The sequence below is a fragment of the Dermacentor albipictus genome, unplaced genomic scaffold (assembly GCF_038994185.2).
Source record: "Dermacentor albipictus isolate Rhodes 1998 colony unplaced genomic scaffold, USDA_Dalb.pri_finalv2 scaffold_12, whole genome shotgun sequence".
Lineage (NCBI taxonomy): Eukaryota > Metazoa > Arthropoda > Arachnida > Ixodida > Ixodidae > Dermacentor > Dermacentor albipictus.
Window position 1 is genome coordinate 11,245,755 of NW_027225566.1, and position 12,607 is coordinate 11,258,361.

General features: G+C 47.6%; 1 protein-coding gene across 4 annotated transcripts in view; it reads right to left on the reverse strand.

The window, feature by feature from the left end:
- The window catches only part of LOC139051532 (papilin-like), a 532,082-nt gene that overhangs the window by 262,314 nt on the left and 257,161 nt on the right, over positions 1-12,607 (reverse strand). The gene's annotated exons all lie outside the window — the stretch shown is intronic.

The window sequence follows — 12,607 nt, forward strand, 5'->3', positions numbered from 1 at the left end:
AAACCTATATAGAAAATATGCTCTTTCGGCTCTGGTTCTAGCTTCACCTTAAAATTAATTATGAAGGCTGGAACCATAAATTTCTTCCACTGCATGCGGGTGACAGTTGGCGTCCGTGGTGCTTGAAGAAATTCAGCAATTGACCCATGAACAAAACGTGGGGTAGGAGTAGTGTAGGATCCCCCAAAACGCCAAATTATAATGCAGACTCTCACAATGGCGATGCTGAAAATACAGTATAGAGCGCATTACTACCATTATTTATCAAAAAGTGAGATCAGCAATAAAAATTATGGTATATTTATTGATGGTACTCTTGTTCATGCTAAATCAGCCTGAGCATAGCACTAAATAATAAAGTGCTAGCTGTAAATGTTACCGAATAACTGTATCACAAATTGTGGGCAGTAAAAAAAGCCCACGTCTCAACCGTAACACATTATGCGCAACTAAGGAATCACACATCATAACTTATACCACATCATAACATCATAACTATGCTCCTCAAAACAAGAATATATGGCTGTTGAAGAGGAATAAGATATGAATTTGATTTCATAATGGCACGGCTGTTTCATGTTTGTGGATATAAGCAACACGGTGTCCATTTTGCCATTTTATCAGCTCCGCCAGATGTAACATCAATATTATTAAACGGTTTATGTAAACAAGCACAGACTAATCACCGGGGAGATTAGTCGAGTACTTTTACAGCACCAATGCTCTTTCAGGGAAGCAAGATGGTGCAATTCCAACAGGCAAGCACCCTGTCCATCGATGAGTTTAGGTCTGCACAAGGATCACTCTGCAGCATAGACGTTCAGTTTTTTTTATCAGCTGGTATTTTCAAGGTATAGATCCTGCAACAGAATGCCAAAAATGTTATATACACAGGTCGCTCGTGTGATAAGTTGAGTGCAGCCAACGAACTAAAACTAAAGATGTAGCATGGATAAAAAAATTTGGCCGTTGCGTGAACTTGAAAGCACAGTTTACGAAACCTGTATCAGATGCTGCCACATAGCACATTAGGAAAGATAAGGCGAAAGAAGAATAATGCTTGGAATGAACTTTTGATAAGCGAATTTCGGCATATAAAGACATTGGTTAGCGTATATGCGAAGTGAGGAAGCATTGGAAATACAGGCATCATTGACCGTGTGAACTACAATTTGATCAATCCGACCAACAACCACGGCTTGTAAAACAAAGAAAAGAAAAGCCCTTGTTTTTTTTTCAACTTGCCGGGGCTAAACACTCCACCATATACATTCTCTGCTAAAAGATTTCGTACTCGATACTCGAGCACGAGTTGTTGAGCAAAATCGCGATAGAGCACACCATGGTAGAGGTGGTTACCGGGAAAAAGCCGAAGGAAAACACTTTTCTTATCAACGTGTACAGTAGCCCGTCACACGGAAAGCAGAAATTCAAACCACTGTTACACAAAGCGTGCAACGTCGCGGGGCGCGACAACAGGCTGGTAATCTGCGGGGACTTTAACGCGCCGAATCAAGCCTGAGGTTACCCCGAAGCATTGGCAAAGGGCAGGGACTTAATGTAAGATGCTACTGACTTGGGACTAAATCTAATCACCGACCCAGCATACCCTACAAGAATCGGCAACTCGATCACCCTAGACACAACGCCCGATCTCAATTTCGTCAGGGGTAACGGTGGCGGTATGGCGGACATTGAATGGCGAAACACGGGCCACGAATTGGGCAGTGACCATTACATTGTGAAGGTAGCTGTTCCGCTCGGTGGTAACGACGAAGTCGGCAGAAGCTTTCGGAAACATAGATTTACTGATTGGGGCGCGTTTCGAGGATTGTTACCCGAGGAGCAAACCGAAATTACATACATTTAGGAGTGGACCACCGAGATTGTAAACAAGCTAGAAAAGGCCTCCAAGGAAGTCGAGATGGACGAGTGTATCCAAAGGGTCGACAGCCGCCTGGCTCATGTCATCGCAACCAAGCAGTCCATCCTGTCAAGGTTGAAGACGCAACGGACAAACAGAAAGCTACGCAAGAAAATCGCTGAGCTCAACCGCGAAATCGAGTCCCACAGCAGAGTGCTATGCACTCAGCAATGGAATGAGGTTTGTAACGCAGCGGACGGCCAGATGCACTGCGGCAAGACGTGGAGTATGCTGAGGCATCTTTTGGATGCGACCACCACCAAGTCTCACCAGCACCACAACCTCGCCAAGATCATCTACAGGGCGCTGAGTGAGCACGGGGAAAACGAAGTGAAGAAATGCCTCGACGACAAGTACCTGTGGGTCACTCCCACGGAAACGCACCCGGACTACCTAGGCGAAGCAAACGAGTGGCTAGATCGAGACATTGAAGTATGGGAAGTAAGGGTTGCCATGCACGATTTCCAGCAACTCCGCCGCTGGTCCCGACCACATTACGAACAGAGCGCTAAAAAATCTTAACGAAGCGGCCATCGAGAACCTCACGGCATATTTCAAAACTTGCTGGTGAGCCGGGTCACTACCCTGGCAGTGGAAAGCAGCCAAGATCACCTCGATTCCCAAGCCGAGAAATCCAGCCAACATTGAGAACCTCCGGCCGATCTCGCTTACGTCCTGTGTGGGCAAAGCCTTGGAGCATGTACTCATGAACAGGTGGCAGAGGTACCTGGAACATTCGGAGCTCTACCCAAACACCGTCATCGGGTTCCGAAGCAAGCTCAGAACTCAGGACGCCATGCAACAACTGAAAAATGAAATCCTCGATTACACTACCAACACAAAAGACAAGCGAGCCATCTTGGGTTTGGACCTGCAGAGCGCTTTTGACAAAGTGAGACACTCTGCGATCCTGGCCGAGGTGTCACGGGTAACTAAACATGGGAAAGAGAACATATGCGTACATCAAGGATTTTTTGACGAAGCGGACTACCGAGATCATCGCCGGTGACCTGCGGCTCCAAAAGAAGAAGCTCGGCAGTGTCGGGACCCCCCAGGGCTCGGTCATCTCGCCATTGCTTTTCAACCTTTTATTGACAGGGGTGGCCGAGCGCCTCTCGCGAGTCGCGCGGGTCCGACACACCATCTATGTCGACGACATAACAATCTGGGTCCCAGGAGGAAGCGACGGACACACCGAGAGTACATTGTAAGAGGCGGTTGACGCTACCGAGGAGCATCTGGACGGGTCTGTGCTCGTCTGCTCCCCAAGCAAGTCTGAGCTGTTGGTGATTCCTCCGAAAAGAGCAACTAGGAAGCCGAAAGACAACGAACCTGCGAGAGAGCAAGAGACAATAAAGATCAAGACGAGCGGTGGTCGAGAAGATCCGATTGCTGGGGATGCTGACTGAGCGCAAACCAGTCAACGGAGAGACGGTCAACCATCTCGCGGCGAAAGTCACCACGGCCATACGCCTCATCAAGAGGATGTCACACAGAACTGCAGGCATGAAGGAAGAAAGCCTCACCCGGCTAGTGGAATCCTTCACTATAATCCACATTGCATACGTTGCTGCTTTCCACAACTGGAGGCAGTGCGAGCGAAATAAGATCAATGCGCTCATACGGAAAGCGTACAAGGCTGCACTCGGACTTCTCAACTGCACAAGCACCGACAAGGTCCTTGCCCTGGGAGTGCATAACACTCTGGAGGAAATCGCCGAGGCACAGAGGGCCATTCACCTCGCGCGGCTATCGGAAACAAGAACGGGCAGAGGAGTTCTAGGTGACCTAGGCCTGGGGCCAAAGGAAAAGGGACGCGAAAATACAGAAGTTCCTGGACCGGACGCAATTAGTAGATGGCTACGGGTATGTCAGGTGCCAAGAAACATGAACCCTGAGTTCCACAAAGAGCGGCCGGTGGCGAGGGCCAAGGCGCTCATCGATCTCCATGCCAAAAACAGGGGTGCCGTGTTTGTGGACGTGGCAGAATATCCACATGACAGAAAGGCATTCACCGCTGCAGTCGTCGGGGCATCCACCGGTGCAACGAGAACAGCGGCGAGTGTGCGGACTCGAGGGGCGCATCCAGCGAAGGAGGCGGCCATTGTCCTGGCCATCGCCGACCACGAGTGCATGACTGCAGGGTCGTAGCCAGGGGGGAGGGGTCTTATGAGGCTTCAGTCCCCCCCCCCCCCCAGAAATTTTTTCGTGCTGCCCATGCATCACCGACTCAAGCAACCCCCGGCGCCGAAAATCATTCTGGATTTTGTGTAAAATGTCTTTTTCACGCTCGAAAAAACATTTCACCGCGAACATTGCCAACTCGGGCTGGATTTCGCGGCAACGCCCATGCACCGGGAGTTACATAACGCAAGCAGCCCCATCCGAGCACAAAGTTTCAAGGGCGTTTTGATGGCGAAAGGCGTCGCCGCGGCATCTCGCGGAGTCCGCGGAACCTACGGAGCGCATGGATTTCAATTCCGAAACTTTATGGGTATAAAGTTCTCACACACTTTTGACGTGAAAGGTGTATTGTCATTTCCAAAGTTGTTCTTTCGATTTTCAATTGCGGAACTTTGGGAATTTAATGTTGTTATAAACATTTGACGCCAAAGGCACATTGAATTTTCTAAAGTCGTACATCGGAACATACAACGAGACAAGCCAAATCAACGCACTATCAGACAAGTTGCCGAAGGACGCAGTTAGGTCCGACGAGACGAAATCTTGCGGTGGTTCATTTGTGCCGTCATGTCACACAAAAAATATCAGCATTTCTTTTTACCGACGCCAAAGAATCCACGTCAAGACACTAAAACCAGCAAAGGTAACTATGTCCTTATTTATTTTTTCTACTTTGACTTTTATTCGCGAGGGCATATTGAGCCCCTTCAATTTTCTTGTTCTCGCTTACCTACCCGCGGACTGCCAGAGCCAACCAGAGCGCATGCATTTTTCTCGTGTTGCCTCGACCATCGCGCGGCGCACTTTGGTGTGCCTTCGGTTTTCTCTGGCCTAGTGGATTTTTGCAGACGCTTTCTGGCTAGCAGACAAGAAAAAGAAACAATGGTCGCTCGCCACCATCACTGTGGGGACTCAACGAATTGCACCGCGTTCGCTTGAGCGCAACCTCTCCGTTCCCCCTCCCACTCTGCAGAGTAGCAGGCTAGAGTGCCTTAGATCAGGCAGACCTCTCTGCCTTCTTTAATAATAATATATGCGGTTTTACGTGCCAAAACCACTTTCTGATTATGAGGCACGCCGTAGTGGGGGACTCCGGAAATTTTGACCACCTGGGGTTCTTTAACGTGCACCTAAATCTAAGTACACGGGTGTCTTCGCATTTCGTCCCCATCGAAATGCGGCCGCCGTGGCCGGGATTCAATCCCGCGACCTCGTGCTCAGCAGCCTAACACCATAGCCACTGAGCAACCACGGCGGGTCTGCCTTCTTTCAATTAAATTATCTCTATCTCTCTCCGGAAAGTCTTGTATCGCCGGTGCAGAATACCGAGCAGTATGCGTAAGGTTTTCGGTGGACCAAGCGTCTCAGGTTTTCTTCGATATGTCCATGGAATTATCATGCACCGGATGCACCCCACCAAATTCTCATACCTATGCCGATATTGTGATGTACCAGCCATCCTCCAACACATGGTGTTGGTGTGCCCACACCGCGAGAAAAACAGTCAAGATGACGCCTCGGAACTGCTACAAGCCATCGAAGGAACGTGGGAGGCAATGTTAAAGGCACAGAGCCTGGAAGATCAGCGAAGTCTTGTGGACCGGGCCCGGGGCTGCGGCATTAGCCAACGGCTTTCTGGACTAAGAGAGCCGCCCACCTAGGGTGAAGAAAGAACACTTTCTCGCGGTTTCTCAGAATAAACGTTCATTCCTCCTCCTTCCTCCTTCGGTAGCCACATTAGGTGCCCAAAGTAGGCATTCGATTGTGGCCAAGATACTTTTCTTTGCGTTTTTTTATTTCGGTATCCCCGCCCCACAAAAGGAAAAAAGAAGATATTGTTGCGGTGCAGCGAATTGTCGCATGCTGAAAGTTCGATTGTGTTACTTTTTTGCGGAGAGTAATGGGCCACGGGACACTCCAGTTGCCGGACACTCTTATTATATTATTGCGATAGCAATTATATGGACATTCCAGGTGCATTCCTGTCATCGCCCTCATGTTCTGCGTAAAGTCCAAGGGCAATAAATCGTGACCGCACGCCGCATGCTGCATGTGCGAGTGCAAGCGTAGGGGGGAGGGGGCATGCTTGAGTCGACGATGGTGGCTCAGTGTTGTGTGCGCAAAGGAGAAAAGCTGGGAAGAAGCGCGCCGCCTTCCGTCGCACGCGATACATCGGGGGTAGTAAATAGAATGGGATGGGGGTGGGATCTAGGATTATGTGAATCTGTGATTGCGCAACATGTTTACTTGTCTTGTTTGACGCATTATATACAGCGACTTTTCTTAGATACGTAGAGTTATTGGAGACTTATACGTATATTTAAATAACTTGTTGCGAGGTTTTGTGTATACGTGCAGTGAACCTTGTTTCCAGTGACACATTTTTGCCCTTTATCAAGCTGTATCTTCGTATTTGTATATTACATTGTATCTTCGCATTTCTAATGTACGAGGGCGAGTCAAATGAAAGTGAGCCTACTTACCCCGCGCCATAATGGTTCGGTTCATTATCTGCAAGGCATGCGCGTAGCACACATTCACGTCTCATTTACGTAAGTGACACGGAGGTGTGAGGTTAGGCGTTCTTTCATGCTCTCTTACTGTGGGTTGAACATGATTGCGTGACATAATGCACGCACCAGAAGTTGAGCAGCGTGGTGCGGTGACGTTTTTGACAGCTGAAGGTGCCTCGTAAAAAGAAATTAGTCACCGTATGGCTGCCGTGAATGCTGAACATTGCTTTTCATTGGCCACTGAGAAGCGTTGGAGCAAACGGTTCAAAGCAGGACGTGAAAGTTTCAAAGACGATCCAAGACCGGTCCAAAGGCACCATGCAATCAGTCCCAACAATATTGCAAAGGTTGACGAGCTGATCAGACAAGAACGCAGTATAAACATCGATGAGCTGGCAGAGCGTGTGAACATCAGTCACGGTTGGGTTCACGCCATAATTTATGAACATCTCGGTTATCGGCTGTCATGTGCGCAATGGATGCCCAAGATTTTGAAGCACCGCCAGAAGACGGAGAAGCTCGGCGCGGCCTTGACCCATCTGATCCGGTATGAGAATGAGGGCGACAATTTCTTGTCTGCAGTTGTGATCGGAGACGAAATATGGTGCCATTTCTGCGAGCCTGACACACGGCGGCAAAGCTTACAGTGGAAACATTCGATTTCACCCCCCCCCCACCCTCCTAATAAAGCAAAGGCCGTCATTCTCACCGGAAAGGTGTTGTTGACATTTTTTTTTTCGAATCGGCAGGGGCCATTACTGATAGAATTTGCTAAATCTTGAGAGACTATCAATTGTTTTCGATATTGTGAAACTATTATATATAGCTTTCATTGATTACGAGAAAGCGTTTGATTCCGTCGAAACCTCCGCAGTCATGGAGGCATTACGGAATCAGGGTGTAGACGAGCCGTATATAAAAATACTGAAAGATATCTATAGCGGCTCCACAGCCACCGTAGTCCTCCATAAAGCAAGCAACAAAATCCCAATAAACAAAGGTGTCAGGCAGGGAGATACAATCTCTCCAATGCTATTCACAGCGCATTTACAGGAGGTATTCAGAGACCTGGATTGGGAAGAATTGGGGATAAAAGTTAATGGAGAATACCTTCGTAACTTGCGATTCGCTGATGATATTGCCTTGCTTAGTAACTCAGGGGACCAATTGAAATGCATGCTCACTGACCTGGAGAGGCAAAGCAGAAGGGTGGGTCTAAAAATTAATCTGCAGAAAACTAAAGTAACGTTTAACAGTCTCAGAAGAGAACAGCAATTTACAATAGGCAGTGAGGCACTGGAAGTCGTAAGGGAATACGTCTACTTAGGGCAGGTAGTGACGGCGGATCCAGATCATGAGACGGAAATAATCAGAAGAATAATGTCACGTGGTCGTGACGTCAAGGAACACAGTAGCAATACTGTGAACGACAAAACTAACTTTTAATCGGCGAACCTGTGCCCACAAAACAGGCTACACTTATTGCACAACGATAGCGGCGAACACACTCGGCGATCGTGGAAAATCTGATCAGCGGGTCAAGCGCGTCGGCTTTTAAACAGCAGTCGTGGAATGTACCAGACTAATCGTTGGGACCCGCGTGCCTTCCACAAAGTTCTACACCATTCGCGTCAGGTGACGAAATCAGATAACATAAGGTTCGGCGACAACAGACATCGGATAGAAGCATCGATAACTTTCCAGAAACTTCGGATACATGCAGGCGCGTCCCACGCTGTGCGAGAACATTTTTTAGGCGGCAAAACGTGGTTGCCCGATAAAGATAAGTACACGTGTCAATAAGAATGGGCTGGGGTGCGTTTGGCAGGCATTCTCAGATCATGAACAGCAGGTTGCCATTATCCCTCAAGAGAAAAGTATATAATAGCTGTGTCTTACCAGTACTCACCTAGGGGCAGAAACGTGGAGGCTTACGAAAAGGGTTCTATCAAATTGAGGATGACGCAAAGAGCTATGGAAAGAAGAATGATAGGTGTAACGTTAAGGGATAAGAGAAGAGCAGACTTGGTGAGGGAACAAACGCGAGTTAATGACATCTTAGTTGAAATCAAGAAAAAGAAATGGGCATGGGCAGGACATGTAATGAGGAGGGAAGATAACCGATGGTCATTAAGGGTTACGGACTGGATCCCAAGGGAAGGGAAGCGTAGCAGGGGGTGGCAGAAAGTTAGGTGGGCGGATGAGATTAAGAAGTTTGCAGGGACGGCATGGCCACAATTAGTACATGACCGGGGTTGTTAGAGAAGTATGGGAGAGGCCTTTGCCTGCAGTGGGCGTAACCAGGCTGATGATGATGATGATGATGATGATGATTGTGAAACGTCGGATGGGCTGCGTGTCGCAGTCAAGAACAAACGACGTGGAAAATTGATGAACGGCGTCATCTTGTTCCACGATAATGCCCGTCCCTGGGTCGCTGATGTGGTTATTACAAAAGTGGCAAAGTTTAAGTGGGAAGCGCTGCAACATCCGCCATACACCTCAGACATGTCGCCTTGCGACTTCCACATTTTGGGGTACCTGAAGGAACAGCTCAAGGGAACCAGATTTGTGCCGGATGATGACGTGGAAGAGTCGGTTGCAGACTTTCTGAATCAGCAACCCAAGGAGATTTATGAGACGGGATTCGTGCGACTCGTTAGTCAATGGGACAAATATCCAAATGCTCATGGAGACCACTTTTAAATAAAGTACGCCGTTTGTCATATATTCGCATTGGTTCACTTTCATTTGACTCGCCCTCGTATATTATGCAGAACTCCTGCTTTTTATACGTGCTCTTTGTTGCGACTATAATTTCGGCGCAATTACTCACGATACATGACTGGTGACAGCTGCTTCTGCGTAATACATTGGACTGGCCGTTGCAAGTGTACAAGAATGTAAACAAAGTTCTTCAATGACAAAGTTTTATTCACGTAATTGTCCTGTCAGAGTTGTCGGACGATCCCACCGCTGTCAACCAGATGTAGGAGTCGTCGGACGATCTCGCCGCTGCCACCATTTGAAGGAGTGGAAGGTCGTAGAGAGGAACTCGGTGAACAGGATTTACTTACATTATTTACATCTTAAACGAGACATATATCGACAGTCTAGCGTGACTCCCATATGGAGCCCGCAAGACTAACATACAGCAAACAGTTTACGAGCACACAGCTCACTACTACATCTCGAGCATGACAACGAGCACTCATCTCACTAGTAAATCTCGAGCACGACAACGAGCACTCAGCTCACTAGAACATCTCGAGCACGACAACGAGCACACTCTAGCAGCCGACAATCGCTGCTTATAAGCGCTCTGCTTGACGTCACAGTTCAACGTCATTCAAGATGGCCTGCCCTTTTGGAGGAGGATGAGGGCTGTCGACTTGGAGGAGGATGAGGGCTCACATACACGTGTTGCACACACACACAGGTGTAAAGGTCTGGAGCCGACGTCAGAGGGGCTTCGTAGAACTCTGAGCCGTCCCTGGTGACGCGGCCGAGTAGCACATTGTCTGGCGTCTCGAAAAGCTCATGGGGAGGTTCCACCAATTACCTCCCCTCGAGAACTCCCCTGAGCTGATCCCGCGCCACGTGGCTGCCGGTTATCCGCAGTTCTCTGAAGTGCGCCCCATCCGGTTGGATTGGAACAGGTGCAGCGGGCTGAAATAGCTGCAGGCCGATCATAACAGTCCTCAACTTGTGCATTTCATGGCCTTTACACTTTTCGCATCCGCGGCATGCACTGCTTAGCTGGTTTCGAACTGATATAGTTCTAAAGTTCGTGTGATATTTTCTTTACTTATTAAATACACGAAAACATGGAAGCATTGATATCAGTTATTTTGGGCACAATTTTTGTCACATACGGGTACATTCCATTAGGAAAAAAAAAACATTTTACTTGCTTTGACAGTGCGTAGAGTTCAACAATTCGTTTGCAGCATCTTTGGCAATGTCAATGCAGTTATCTATGTATTTGATCCCTCGACAAATTGTTTAAGAGGAAGCTTTAGCTCGGGCCCAACTCCAACGTGGCCTATTCAAATACATTTAAAACGCAGAAATGCTTCTCTGAGATAAGCTCTGGATCGCATTTAATAAAGTGTTTTGCATTTGAGAGAGAAAATTCAATTCTATTGTCTGTTGAAAGCGGAATTTTGATTTAGGGCCTGAATTTCGTTTAAAATATTTTGGAAAATTCGAAAGTTCGAAAATAATGGAAACACGACATTTACAAACTAATAGCTCTGCATCAAGAACACATATCGCGCTTCTGTAAACACCATGTACTATAACAGTCAAAGCGGACAAATTTACTGCGTCAGTTTTCATCTTACGTGAATTGGTTAGGTTGTGTGCAAGAGTTCTGAAAAAGCCATATTTCCATAATACTATATTTCTTGTCATTCATGTGTAACATACTAATTTTTCCGCTGTAGATGCACCATTATATGCAATTCTCATAATAGTGATATCGTTTTTCATTGTTGAGTTACAGAGTTTTAAACTTGATAGTTTCGTTTACTGAAAATTGGCGATTTTTACCAATATTTATTCAAGAATTGACAACCTAAATGAACAATTCAAAACAAATAGTCATTAGAATTTAAGTTTTTTTATAAATGCAACAAACTTCGTCAAATTTGGTGCTGTGGTTGCTGAGAAAAACGAATTCTCCTTCTACATGTATTTAGGTAGGAACGCCCGAGCTAAAGCTTCCCCTTAAAGAGGAGGCCTAGCTGCAATGTGAGCCCCCCCCTCCCCTAACGAAATTTCTGGCTGCGCCACTACACGACTGTGCTCTGTGATTCTAGGACGGTAGTGAGAAATTACGCCAGAGCAAGGGCGTGTGGTGAAGCAGTGCGTGCGTTGCGTGCGGTCGATCTCGCGATTGAAAATCGGTGTGTCGTTATAAAGTGGTTTCCGGCCCACATGGTCAGTGATGTGTCGGATCACGGCAACGCAAACCGCAGCGAGACGGCGACCGTCGCGGCGCGAGGACTAACCAACCATGCCGCTGCTACTGCGGTCGACCCGTCGTGGTGGTGGGAAACCAAGAACAAAATGACTTCCTACAATGAAATTGTGAAGTGGTACAGACTAGAGAGAAGGACTATCCTGCCACCACATCCGGGCTTGACCCGTAAGGAAGGGGTTTTATATCTACAACTTCAAACGGGGTCGTTATTCACCCCTGAAGTTCTCTTTACATACTTATATACTTATATATATTTTATGAAGTCGATGGCATAGGATAATGACTACTGCAGCAAGAATAATAATCATAACAGTAATTATAATAATAAGAAGTCGCAGTTTCGACCGACAAGGGAAGTTTCGTTTGTGATAGCAAATTAGTAGACAACTAAGGCAGTCTCATGGGCTGTATAAACTGGTAAACATTCCATTACTACCTAAATTAACAAGCATGGTGTCACGCGCCAGCTGGCAAACGTAAAGGCATACCACTCGTTGAGCGCGTACACTCGCTGTCGAAACGCTGGCGTGAGGAAGAGCGGCAGCGAGCGAATCGACCTTCGTGCTGCCTTTCGCTTCAACGCGAACTAAGCGGCCAGAACACATTGCGCACGAAACTATGAGCTCTTGGCGCCCCTAGACTTCCTGTACTCACCGCAGATCGCCTTCAAGGGCCCCGAAACCGCGCTCAGTCGCACCATACGCAGCTGTCGCAGAAGGAGGACCCTTGCTCCCCCCCCCCCCTTCCCCGGTGCTTTGCGCGCGCGAAGTCAAGCCAGTGTCATCGGCTCATCCTGCGCACTTTCACCTACAGCATTCGGCGCGCGGCCGCTGTGTTATCCTACTTGTACTTTATACGAAACATCATGGTGACGCCGACGGCGAAAACGAGCCTGGAGTGGCCATATTATTGCTATCACAATAATAATAATAATAATAATAATAATAATAATAATAATAATATGCACCACTCAATTTCCGGTATGGGTCCCCGGTTTCA